Raw genomic sequence first — 14386 nt, 5'->3', positions numbered from 1 at the left:
GGGGGGCGGGGCTACAAATGGTGGAAAAAGACCAGGACGGGGGCCGCAAACTGACACCTCAGGGACAGAGGGACCCAGACAGAATTGCTGGACAGGTGGCAGCTGCCAACAAGAAGTATTAGAACAAATGATGCTGGGTTAATAAATTGCCTCATTCGTAAAAAAATAAAATTAAATAAATAAATAAATAAATAAATAAATAAGACTATGGTCAAAGAAAATGGAGAAATGCTGCATGATATATTAATGGCTCTAGATAGTCCCAAGTTAAAAATAACCAATTGAATCTGTTTAAACCAGGAATTCCCATACTTATTGGCCAGAGAAAATTTCTTTCCCTTAGCACCTATGAGCAATTCCAGGGACTCTTGTATTATATAGACTATAGCTCTAAAAACAGTCCCCCCTTGTAATTGATAAATATTTCTACTATAGCACTTCCTATATTGGATTGTAACTACTAGACAGTGACCTGTGTTTATGCAGGACTTTCAGTTTTACTTTTCTAGACACTCTAGAAAAATAAATGTTAAGTTGATTAGATTACTAATCAACTAATGTTCCTAATGTTAAGTTGATTAGGGTAGAAATATATCATTTAATTAGATTACATATAAAACCCATTAGGTTATTATTACTATTCGAATTCATATTTTGGTCAAATCTAAATATATTCCCCATGTGGGGTCGTGGTGCTCTTTCTAACAGGTATGACTTTCTATGCTATATTGGCTGGTTAAAATCAATGCATCCTTCAAGGTCTAATCTAATATCATTTTCTCTATGAAGTTCTCCTAAATCCCCCCACTAAAAATTCTGTTTCTTCTCCTCCTCTTAATCTCTCATAGCGTTCTCCAGGTATCTTGTTTCTCAGCAGACTTTCTACTTTGTAGTACACTTTATTTGTGGACATGCTTCATCTTCCATATTCCTGATCCATATTTGTATCCATAGTCATGTACCTTGCTCTATGCCTTGTACAAACACATATTCAAAAACTTACTTATTAAAAATGTGAAGAAAAGACTATCCTAATAAGACAAGATACAATTGCATAAGATTTAACGTTGATTCTTTGAGCAGGACTTCTGAAATTATTTAATCATATTAACAGGATAGAGAGGAAAAAGTTTGAAAGGAGTTAATCTATTTGTTTTCGAATCTGGCTAATTGTCAGAATCATTCTGAGCCTTTTCAAAACTACAGATACTAAGACCCTATTACAGACCTGAATTTTAATCTCCAAGGATGGATTTAGAACCTAGATTATGCAGATTGCTTCTAACCTCTCTGTTTCCATTTTACCAAAGAAGCCCTATTCTACAACCCCTTCTCTTTTACTACACCATCACCTGAGAGGCTAATCGTGAAGACCCAGGTCCCCTTGGTGCTCATCTTTTCTGCAAACACAGAAGTTTACTAAGGAATCACTTGCAGATTCTTTGCCAGGAATGAGGACTAAGAGGCAGCTGAAAATAGCACGGCATTACTTACAGTTCATACTGGCCAACAGCATCTGAATCACCAAAAAAGATGGTACAATGCAGGTAAATTAGACCCAGCAAACCAGAATCTCTGGGGCAACATTAGGAATCTACACTTCTGACATATTTTAATGCCCACTAAAGTTTGAAACTAAATAGAATACTGGTAAGGCTATATGAGCTTTGGGGTTAAGATGACCTCCTTTCAAATCCCAGGTTTACCAGTGCATTTGGTTGCCCAATACTGGACAACTGTACAGTGGGAATTTTGTAACAATTAAGTGAGCTATGCCACATAGAATCTAACAAATAGGACTTAATAAATAAAAGCTACTCTTGTGTTGCTGTTGCTGCTGGCAGTGGTAGAGTGGTGGTGGACACACAAGCAGGGTTGTGGTGGATACAGTCTGAGTATACTGTGGCCTATTATGTGCTATGTGACACTCATACTTACCTACTCTCTACTCATTGACCCACTCTGTGTGGGTCTATAAGATTCTATTTTATATGTACATAGCAATTCACATAGCATAACTCTTATGGACTCCTTACCCACAGAGCAATTGGACTCCTTATCCACTTCTCTTGTTATGAATATTTATGCTTCAAAGTAAACTTTTAACAACTTTTACTTTACAAAAATTTTGACATGCAAAAATTTTGCAAATATTTTTAATTTATTAAAAGTGATTATAGCTATTACTCCAATTTTGCAGGTGAGAAAAATAGAGGTGTTGACTGACTTTCTAAAGACCACACAAAAGGTACATAAGCAGAAGAGCTGAGACTCCAAATCCTTATTTCTGTCACTGTGCTGAAGCAAGCTGCTTGAAACATTTTCTGAAAAGTTAAAGAAATACTTATTAAAGTTATTTTATTTTAACCTACTAAATATTGATCATGTCTATAAGGTAACTCTATACAGAATATTTTATTAACCATGCTATGAGTTTATAGGTTTACATGAATAAAGAAAAATCACCTGGCCCACAGTGACCATGAAGAAACCCCTAGTTTTATACAGGAAATACTGGATATATTTAACTTGTGCATAGGTAAAACATTCATGCGGTTCAAATATCAAAACATATTAAAACACATACAATGTAAATTTATACCCACATCCACCTCTGGGCCCTATCCCACAGTTGCCCTCCACAAGGGTCACACAATTCCCAATTCCATGTGAATCTCCCCTCCAAATACTGTGTCTATATGCAGAAACTCTGACTCACTGCCTCCCAAAAGCTAACTAACCATTATTATAAATTTTAAGGTTTTTTTAAGCTTATGCACTTCAATATAATATATACTATTAATTTCCTTAATTTTTACACAAAATACAGTATATGGTACACATCGTTAAAAATCTTGGTTGTTTCTCTCCTGCATAACAACATATAGTGACAATCTTTCTATAAGGGTATGAACAGATTATATTATTTATTTTCATGCTATCACTCACCTTAGTGCAACATAATTTATTAGTGCAACATAATTTATTGAACCACATACTATTAGTAAACATTTTCTTCCATTTCTTATTACAGTCTCGACCATATGCAACTGTCAACATTCAAACATTTTTGATCCACATAAAATATCTATTTCATATAGTTCAAACTAACACAAACACTGCTGGGATAAATTGCCTTGTATATGTGTGATTTTGTACAGAGATAAATAGAACTCCAGTATAAATTGTCAGAAGTTGAAGTACTAGGTCAAAGGATATATAATTATAATATATTTTCTATAATTTTAATATATTTTGTCAATTTACCCACCATAAGAATTATACAAACTTATACTCTCAATAGCTGTATATAAGCACCTATTCTACCATAGTTCCTCCATCAGAGTATTGTTAAATTTAAGGAAATCTGTCAATGCGATGATTTCAATTTACTTTTCTCTTTCTCCTTCTCTCTCTGTCTCTTCTGTTTAACAATCACTTCCTTTCTGCTCTTTGGAATTTGAGTCAAACTCTAAAAGTTCTTTCCACCCCATTTAATTTATAAATGAATCACCTCATTTTTTCTCTAGTACTTTTATAATTTATTTTTTACATTTAAATCTTTTACTTGTTTGAAGTATATCCTAATGATCATTGTGATATTGGCCAAAAATTTGTTTCAGATGTCTTCCTTGTTGTCCTAATACCACTAACTAAGTGGTCTGCCTTCACTCCAGACTATTTCAGATACCACCTTTAACATATACTTGATCTTCATGTTTATTTGTGCCTATTTCTGGAATATCTAATATTTTTCTTTGATATGTCCCTCTGTTGTAGTACTATTATCACACCATTTTAATTTTCAGTGTTTTGTATTTTAATATCTGTTAGACTAATTCTTTCCCATATTCTTCCTTTTCAGAATTTGCCTAGGTATTGTTTTAATTTTCTACATATTTTTAAATTTCCTATGTTTTTAATCTTTTTAATTCAATATATACTTTATATATACATGCTTCAATTTCAAAAATCAAACAAAATACATTCATTGCTATCTCTCATCTGCCCAGTTACTACCCCTACCTTTATAGTAATCATTGTTGGAAGTTTTTTTGTATCATTTCATAATTTATATATGCCTACGCATATATAAATATGTGTAAAATGAATACAATTTATCCCCTCCATTTTATATATAGTATACTATATATCCTGCTCTATACCTTTTGCAAGCAATCTTTATTCAAAGAGAATATCATAGAAGTCAAAAAAATGAATTTAATCCTCATAACAATTCTCTGAGTTAGGTAACAATGAAGACGCAAAGGCAGGACGAAGTTAAATAAATGACCGAAAGTAACACATTTTAAATGATAAAACTGGGATTTGATCCAGTTAGTCTAATTTTCATTGTTGATCATCTTAAATATTTCCAACCATTACTCTTGTGTCTTCCCCATTTCCTTGTGAAATTGTTCTCTCATTTAAATCTTGTACTTAAAATAGCATAATTCTCTTTTGTACTGAAATTCTAGTCTATAACCTCTTGTTTTTGAGCATTGATTTAACTCTTTAAAGGAACACAAGTACAACCTACATATGTCTGTAAAATGTTTGCAACCTAAAAAAAATGTTTGTCATGTTGGTGGTAATGGCTGAAAAGTAGGATAAGAAAGAAGACATAGGGACTGATGGCTAGTTGGACAATCACTTTGCAATATGGAGAAGTAAATTGAGCTGGTAAAGAAAGACATTTTATTCAGTGTTAGCTATAGAAACAGGAACTAGGCTGATGCATAACAACATCTTGTTTACATAAATCTTCTAAATCCATCTCCAGGGGAAACTTTAAGTTGACTTTTTTTTTTTCTTTTTGGCTGCTCCTATTCTAAATCTTCTTTGTATATTTGGGTAATCTTCCATTTTAAGATTCTTGGTGGGAAGCATAGCGTACCTCTCACCCAACAATCTGAAAGTGGTAGATTTTTATATTCACAGTTTCTCTTATGCCTAGGGAGTGTGCCTTTGGCTCCTCCAATCAGATAAATCTGCTCCAGACTTTAGATATGAGCTAAAGAATCTGCTCTGCCTCCATGTTCTTTGCACATGTCTCTGGGCAATGGGAACAGCTGGTGGCAGAAGTGGTATCCAATTTCTTTTATCAGATGTATTGAGGGATAAGTTGTAATGAATAATATTCAACACTGGTGGAATACATAGGACCAGTCTTGCTTTGTTATTTTTGCCTTTGCTCCTGATCCTGTCTCCCAGAATGGGCTTTTTCAGCCTTACAAACCACATTTTGAGTAACTCAAAGGGAATGTAATAAACTCCTTTTCTATCTAAATCAGATAGAATGTAATTTTGTTGTTTCCAATAAGCATCTGACTGACACAGTATTCTCCAAATAGATGAAAGAAGTAAACATTCACAATCATTCATTTACTAAACATGTACTAAGTGCCCACCTTGAGCCAGATACCAAACCAGCCGCTAAGGCTACAAATATATCAAACCATGATCTCTGTCCAATGTTCAAGAAACTCACATCTCATCTGACATAATGTATGAGATCCCATAAAATCCCCACTTATCACTTTTCTTTGACATCTGAGATAGTCACCACTCTAACAATGATTCTGGGTTAAGGTGTTGTATATCCAAGTGACTTTAATCACTACTATTGTTCTGGAAATTATCTCAATTATCCATTGCATTCGATCCCTATTAATAGTGATTAGTTTAGTGGATTCATCACTATTTTACAAACTGAAATTGAAGAACCCTGAAAAATGTCAACTGGAGAGATTATCCATAACACCTACCTCCCCAAACTACTCACATTTCTCTCCAGGGTTTGTCTTGTCTACATCCATCCCAGGCAGGGGATCCTGTTGTTGCTCTACTTACATCAACTCCATGAAATAACCTGGGCAACAGTGTATTCTCTGCAATTCCTTCCCTCACCCTTATAAATGTATCTCTCACTCTTGTAAATTGTACTTTGGCTGAGTGGTTACACCTTTGAGAATAAATTGCATTCATAGTAATTTTATTGAGAGTTTATTCCTACTTCTTCTAAAAATGCTGACTCAGCTCTTTGGCACAAACACTTAGCCCCCATTCTCTTTGAAAAATTTTATAAATTAGAAGGTATAGTGCTTTGGTGAAATTATTTTCAAAAGACAAAAATGTAGGAAAGCTTTAAAAGAGACATCACATTATTAGTAAACATTTTTTTGTTTTTGTCATTTCTGGCAGTCTAATCAACAACACCAAAGAAAACTTCCTGTGTTATATCTGTGTTACATAGAACTCTCATTTAGGAGGAAAAGAACACTTATTGAGCTATAGTGTATGTATTCTTAATATTTAGTGTCTTATGAAACCAAAGGGTCTGGATATAGCTAAATCTTAAAAATGGACTGAAATCAGTCATGGGAGTGCTGTAGAGCAACGGTCTCCAATCTTTTTGGCACCAGGGACAATGGGTCCTATGAAAATCTAATTCCTGATGACCTGAGGTGGAACTGAGGCGGTGATGCTAGTGCTGGGGAACAGCTGCAAATACAGATGAAGCTTCGCTGGCTCCTCTGCCGCTCACCTCCTGCTGTGCGGCCTGGTTCCTAACAGGCCATGGACTGGTACTGGTCTGTGGCCAGGATGTTCGGGACTCCTGCTATAGAGAACACAGGAAAGACCCTCTCTTTAACTCAATCTAACTTCTGATTGATTCCACAGATGTGCTGTATTCTTCCACTGGCTTTGGGCAGGTTTTTTTTTTTTTTAATTCTCAAGCTTTCTGGAATAAAATGTTCACTGACAATAGCTCCCAAGTCTCTACTTCTCTGCTCAAAAGAGTAATCAGAAAGAGATGGAATCTGTTATTCTATATTATATGTTCTCACGGAATAAATCTATTACACACAATATGAGCATACCGACTACGGTTGGAAAAATCATTTAACTCTGTCTCAGTGTGGGTTCATACTGATCACCAACGCCTCCCCAATTCCTAATTACATGGTGTTCTCCTTCACTGACCATCACTATTCAGATATTACAGTGTCTCTTCTGAGAAACTTTTCTCAGCCTGCTGCCCCCTGGGCTGAGTGATGTGCCCCCTCCAACTGTTTCTCATAGTAAACTGTGCATCTTTGTTTTATTGTATCATATAGATTGATAGATGAAGAAGGTCGGAGGAATTTCCTAGAGCAGGGATGTGGAAAGAGCAAAGAAAGAAAGGCCAGGTAGGCAAATAAATCTGGTGAGCACTATATTGTACAATGATTTTGGACAAAGTTTTTGTTTGTGTTTGTTTTGTTTTATCTTATTTTTGTCTCTTCAAAGGGGACTAAGTACAAGAACATAAAAGACTCAAATGCTCTCATCACTAGAATAAGAAAAATATTTTAATATACTTTTAAAATACATGCTGAAGATAAATTTTATGTGCATACACACATTTACTCATAAAGACACAAATCCTCAAAGTATAAATTTAGCAATTGCTCTTAGAAGATAACCTTAGAAAAAATAGGGACATCATTGGGTTGTATGTAATGTAAATGCGGTTAATATAAATGCTGCTGATGAAACAAAAATGACTCTCGTAATGATTAGACTTTTTACCAGCAGCTAAAAGAGTCTTGTCTGTCACAATACACTTCTAGGATTTTTGAGACTAAAACAAAAAATGATTATTTTATATTTTCTCCTACTCATTGACATTCACATTCGCATAAACACGTCCAGAGTGACTGTTCGATTAGTGAATTTTATTATGTTTTACCATTAAAATCTCTTAGTTCTTTGTACCCCAGGAAAAAAAAAATGTTGGTAATATACTTAGGAGAGCACAGAAAATAAACATAAAAGAAACAACTGGATCTAGTATTTTAACTGTTATTTTAGAGCTAAGTACAAAGTATCACATATCTTGTTAAATAATGTTCTCTCCATGCCTTAACTCCACACTCAATAATTTACCATATCTACTTAAATATATTTCTACTTATCTCATAGATTATACTGCCTTAGTATTTCTCAAAAATACTCTCTCCCTACCTTCATTTGTTCTCATCTATATTTCCATAAACTTTTAAAGCTTCTCTTGCTCCCTGACCATGGTCCTACAGTCTATTCTCTACATAGATAACAGGAGATCTCAGATATGACCATGGCATTCCCTTCATTAAGTCTAGCCATGACTCCCCACTGCATTTCCGACAAATATGAACTTCTTAACATAATGTATAGCACCTACGTAATCTGGCTCCTACCTGACTCTCCAATTTTGTCTTTATCTTGCTCCAATACTGAACTATATGTTGAATTATTTCTTTTTTTTTTTTCCTACACAGTTGCTATTCTTAGCTGCCTTTGCATATCAAATCTTCCCTAGGCCCAAAATGCTATAAACATCCTTCCCCCATGGAACGTCATGGCCAAGACAACTCTTCATTACCTAGTGTTCTTCTACATTGACATTTCAGGTATTATAATTCCTCTTTTGGGAACCCTTCCCAAACTTTCTATCCCCCTGAATTGTATAAAGACCTCTCCACTACTTTCATAGTATCTTGTGCTTCTTTGTTTCATTGCATTTAATGCATTTAATACTCTCCTTTGTAATCGGTTCTTTAATAGTATGTTTTTCTGACTAGGCTATTATTACTATATGACATAATATTTTGTTTTATCATTTTTAGATCTTTTCATTATTTAGAAATATATAAATATGTAAAGGGAACTGCCCTATCAGTTGCCTATGTTCTTTCATCAGACTGCAAAATAGGAGTTCCTAAGAAATATTGGGAAACAGCTCCTGCTCTTTTCTTCTAGTCTGCAACCTTCCAAACCCATCACTTACTACTTACTCTCCCTTTGTCACCCCAAATGGAGGAGCAATTAGGTGATCTGATGTGAGGGTTAGGAAGAAAGTCTCTAAGCATGCATAGCTCAGCCTCTCTTTGAACCTGCCTTCCTGGAAGTAATGTGCCATCTCCTTTTCCCCCAGTGTCCACTGGGACAGACCAGGCCCTTTGAAGAGATGGGACTGAGTTGCTTAGTTCTATGCAATGATAGGTAAGTGAAGTTAATTCAAAGGTAATCCTGATTGAGCTTTAAATCTAATTTATATGCCATGTTCTGATTTTATGGGTAATAAAAATAGTAGTTTAGTCTCTGACTCTGTTTGACTCTCTTAACTTCTTCATTGATTTAGAATTTGGAGAGAACAGAGATGTGAATAATTAGTCCCATCTCAGACCTTCAAAGTAATATAAAGGAAAATACTTAAAATTGCACTTAAACTAAACTTTAAGGGAGCCTTTTCAGTAGGGAGATGTAACTAGAAAAGCACTGATAATGAAAAAGTTATTTAAACATTTTTCTTCAGTAGTCAGTTATAGATTTGTAATTTATGTTCAAAAATAACTGAACTTCCCACCCACAGAAGTATAGATTTGAAAATTTACAACTTTTTAGATGCTATTGCAAGAAATTAAAGAGGTCTTATTATTCACTACAGTCAATACTCAACTTCTACAGCTTTGATTTAAAGAGTTAATTTATCTCTGCCGAGGAAAATTATCAATACAAAATCTAAAATTAATTGTATGTTGAGTTGGAGAAGACTTGAGTAAAATATTTTAAAATAACCATTCCCTTGAACAGTGAACTCTAAGTGACCTTTACTACAGCCATATGATGTTTAAAAAAAATTAAGTGAGTAGAAAATTAAAAGGAAAATGTTCTACCATTTTTCTTTGGTCTCACTGACACCACTGCCCTCTATTTATCTACAACCAAGAGGCACTTAGTACTTCCAATAAATATGAAGTAAAATCATTTTAGGGCTAACTTTAGAGTAGCAAAGTTAAAGATATTTTAACTGTTAGATAAATTTGAGGCAGCTCTCTGAAGTGGAAAAAACAGTAATTTGAGAGAGAAGGGATCTGAATGCTAGATAACCTATGCTAAGTTACTTATATCTATAAGTCTCCTTTATTTATAAAATGAGGATGATAATAATACAGAAATTTCATAGGGTAAATAAGAATCTGAATAAGAAGTATATAAAGTTCATCTATGTAGAATGCTACAACAGCACCTAGCATCTAATTAGTAAATAGTAATAATAACGAGCACTTGTAAAGCACTTGATACTTCCAGGCACTATCCAAGTGTTCTATGTATATTAGTTAATTTAATCTGCACAACTATATGAGGTAGGCATTAAATATTAGTTAATATTATTGCTTACATTACTAGAATCCTTAAATGTTTATATGTCTCTTGTGCCCCATAAGCACATTATCCTTTTGCATTCTCCCATTTATTCTGAAGTCACCTCAAGGGCAGCAACCATGTTTTTCATTATATTCCATAGCTCCCAGACTCTCACTGTTTAATAAGACAGAAGTAAAAATAGCCGACAAAGGAAAAAATGTAGTAGGGCAAGGCAAACTTCAGAAATCTAAAGACAAACTACGGGTGAATTGCTAGTGCTGCATAAGCAATGACAGTTCTTTGTGTCTTCATACTTACCATTGTTCCTGGTACCTGGTAGGTATGGTATAGATAGGGACTACATGAATGAATGATGCACATTAACAAGTATCACATATGGACTCTTTCAGTCACAGATTTGAGGCAGAGACTAAATAAATTGAGGCTCCATATGTAACACAGAACATACCTATTACGCTGGGCTAGATTATGGACAGCAGCAACAAAAACATTGGGCTCTGGCATACCTACCCTCTCCAATATGCAAAGAAAGAGAATAGATTTGCACATGCCCAATTTATTCTTGGAAGGAATCAAAGAGAGTCCAAGGAGGGTCATATGTAGAGCCACCTACATAACGACATATCTGAAGATGTTGTTTTCAAAGACAGAAGCAAACTAAGTTCCTTCCTTCATTCCTTTCCTCAAGGAGCTACAGCTGAAGGAATAAATGGAACATAAAAACATAGTGATGCAACTCACAGAGAAAGGGAACCTGACTTAGAATAGGAAAGTCAAGGATGGCTTCCTCAGAAGAATAATTCTGAGCTAAGTTTTGAAGGAAGAGAAGACAATAGCCAAGTGAAAACAGAAGGAAAAACATTCCAAGAAGAAAGTGCAGCCTGTTTCCTTCAGCTGGTTTAACATGAATGGAGAAGTTGTGGGTTAGACAATATTGGAAAGGTAAGGTGGAAAGCAAGACATGGTCAGTTAATGGAGGAGCTGTTGAGCCACACTCAGAATTTTTGCTTTAGTTCCAGAAGTAAAAGGGCTGGTTCAGGTGTTTTAAGCAAAAGTCATAACCTAATCAGTTTTTCTAGGTATAAAAAAATTCATGTTAACTATCTAAGTGTTTAGGATATATATATATAAATTAAAATGACAGGAGCATTTAAATTTTAGCTTCGCCATGCATGAATATGACTTATTAGTTTTTAAATAATCTACCCACAAAATACAACTCTATATTTATTAACATGGGAAAATAATGCTTCTGTGATGGTAATTACATTCTCAGTGCAGGTGCTATTCCAAATAGTAATGAGACAAATGGAGACTAATCACATGAATGAAGGGAGGATATTCATTTATTATAAAAGCCTCAAGTCATACAAGAAGAAAGGATGACTAGAAGGAACAACGGATAAACAGATAAAGAGCTTTCGATTCCTTTTTTAAAATGATATGAATTTGTTTAAATGTTTTGTTGAAAAATATACATGTATATTTAGAGATTATCTCTAACTAAAGGTAATACATGAGAGCATCCAAGAAAGTTGCTTTCAAAGTGGTAACTAAAAGCTATGCAGCCAGTAAACAAGATATTACAAAATACACAAATAACATAGGAAAACATTTAATATACATTATTTAGTGAAAAAAGTCTATATGAATTTATATAAATTATGGTAATGAAAGAAAAAACTGGGTGGACTATTAACAGATGATAGAACTATAGGTGCTTCTTGTTCTCTTTGCTTATTTGTATTTTTTCATATTTCCTGGGTAAACAAAAATTAAATATTTATTCAAATGAAAGAATTCATAAGAGAGCTAGCCTATGAAAACAACGTTATAAAAACAGAAGGTATGCTTCTAACAACAAAAAATTTAAAGCACAGTGTCTGCACAATTCAACAAATTTTGTAAATTTTAAAGTATTTCTCTTTAAAAAATATATTGGTGTCTCATTTTCAAAGATAATTTATGCTTAGGCTAACTTCTTAAAAATTATTTTTCCTGCTTACTGTTTTTCTGTTTTGAAGTAAACACTCTCATAATCCCTGTTACTACAACTTTCAATATCCTCAACTCATAATGTTGAATATCTTAAAAAACAAATGTAATAACTGCAAAGAAAAACCAAGAAGATAGCTAAAGAAATACAAATTAGCTCAAAGAATGTATAAAAAGCAAATCTAGAAGTATTTTTAATTTAAATTTTAAAAAAGCTCATTTCATGGATAATTTGGTTTGAGTTGTTTAAATGCAGAATAAAGCTGCAAAAATGTTATCTCAGTTCTAACTACATCTTTTGATATGAGAACTATGTAAGCATGAACTAAGTGTACTTTACATATATTCAGGTAATGTTACTGAGCATATTACACCTACATATGCTCTGCAAAATGTTGCAGAAGACTAAATTATCCTAGCCACATTTGGGAGGCAGCAATATGTCTGTCATTGCATGTAAACATATGCAGATTTATGCAAAAGTTTCTCAAATATGTATACCTAAAGTCCCAAACTCCCCACAGACATACAAAGCCAGAAGGTTTTGTTTATTTTCAAATTATTGAAAAACCTATAAATGGGACTAAAAAAATAGATATGCTTACGTTGTAGGTTCAAATTTGGGGCATCTATGTGTGTTTTTCCTTTATTTCTTTACGTCATTTGGTCAAGATTTTAAATTCATCTGCAGTAATCATATGGTACACCTAATGCAAGCACAAAATTTCCATTTGCTTCAAAAGCCCTCCCAGAGTTAGCGAGAGTTCACACACCATTTTACATAATGAATCTGATTCTTTCAGTACCTAAGCCCCTTCCTAATGGTACTTGTTTTTAAGCCATTCAAGGGGCGCATTAACTCTTTCAGGTTATTACAGCAGGATGTGAAATACTGCTAATGTGGTTTGCCAAGGTGAAGTCACTTTCCAGAAAGGATGAATTATCACAGCATAATGAATTAGCCTGTTAGTTAATCAGAAATCACAACAGAAATCACAATCCTAATACTCTGATGGTATTAGGAATAATGTAGTATCAATAAAGAGAAATAAACAATAATAAAAATATTTTCTAAAGTATTCATACTAGATTTTAACGAGTAGACTTGTTTCTGAAAGCTTCTGTACGTTGAACCTTTTTTACATAAAGGAGTTTTTAAAAGAGCTGTGTTGTATTTTAAAGAATGGACTCTAAATTCTTGACCCCTTTGTCATTAAAAGGTAGAGTATATGCTTTTTCTTTTTGAATCTGGGCTCTGTGACTACTTGACCAGTAAAATATGGAGGAAGTTAACACTGTGTTGGATTCTGAACTCAGGTCTCACTATGCTGGCAACATATTCTTTCTGAGTCTGTTAGGATGCTCACTTTGGAGACCCAGCCACTGTGCCAAGAGTGAGCCAGAAAGGTAATGGAGAGAACCAGGTGATGATGAAGTGAAGTCCTTCCCTCTTAGCCCCAGCTGAGCTCCCAGTCAACAGGCAGCACCACTTTGCCAGCCATGTCGGTGAGGTCTACCGAAAGTGGATTGATTGCCAGCCATACAGAAGAGAGAGGAGCATTCCCCCCACTAAGCCCTGCCCAAATTGCAGACTCACAACCTAAACAAATTACTACAGATTTAAGTTCATGAAGTTTTGAGGTTCTTTTGTCACGCAGCAATAGTAAACCAAAACAAGATAGTTTTGCGGTAACCTTCCGTGTGTGTGTGTGTGTGTGTGTGTGTGTGTGTGTGTGTGTATTTAACACATTTATATTTGCTCACATTTTTGGAGTAATAAATACCTCCAAAGAGCTGGTTCATACTTAAGAAATCTGAGATCTACTATTGTAGGTCATTGTCTAGTAATGGTTCTGAACTACTCAGAAGCACATAAGCAGCTTCTGGTGTAAAAGATACAAGGGCCAAGGAAGAACGTGTGTTTACTAACCTATGTTATAGAGTTACTGTATTATTTACTTGAGTTGAAAGCACTTCTCTTCATTAATCAAACTATATTAACTTTATCAAGAGTTGCTCCTATTTTCCTCCTTTCCAATTAAATGATAAAATAGAAACTGTGCTAAATTTAACTAACTTCTGTTGGATTAAATAGATTTAGTAAATGTATTAGTGGTATACTCTGGAAGAAGGGTACCCCAAAGTTGTTTTCATTCTGTGTCAAACTTTCCTTTCCTTTCCTTTAAAGACATGT

The sequence above is a fragment of the Pteropus alecto genome, unplaced genomic scaffold, assembly GCF_000325575.1.
Source record: "Pteropus alecto unplaced genomic scaffold, ASM32557v1 scaffold171, whole genome shotgun sequence".
In the NCBI taxonomy this organism is placed as follows: Eukaryota; Metazoa; Chordata; class Mammalia; order Chiroptera; family Pteropodidae; genus Pteropus; species Pteropus alecto.
The sequence above is the reverse complement of the archived record's forward strand: the minus strand, read 5'-3'. Positions refer to the sequence as shown.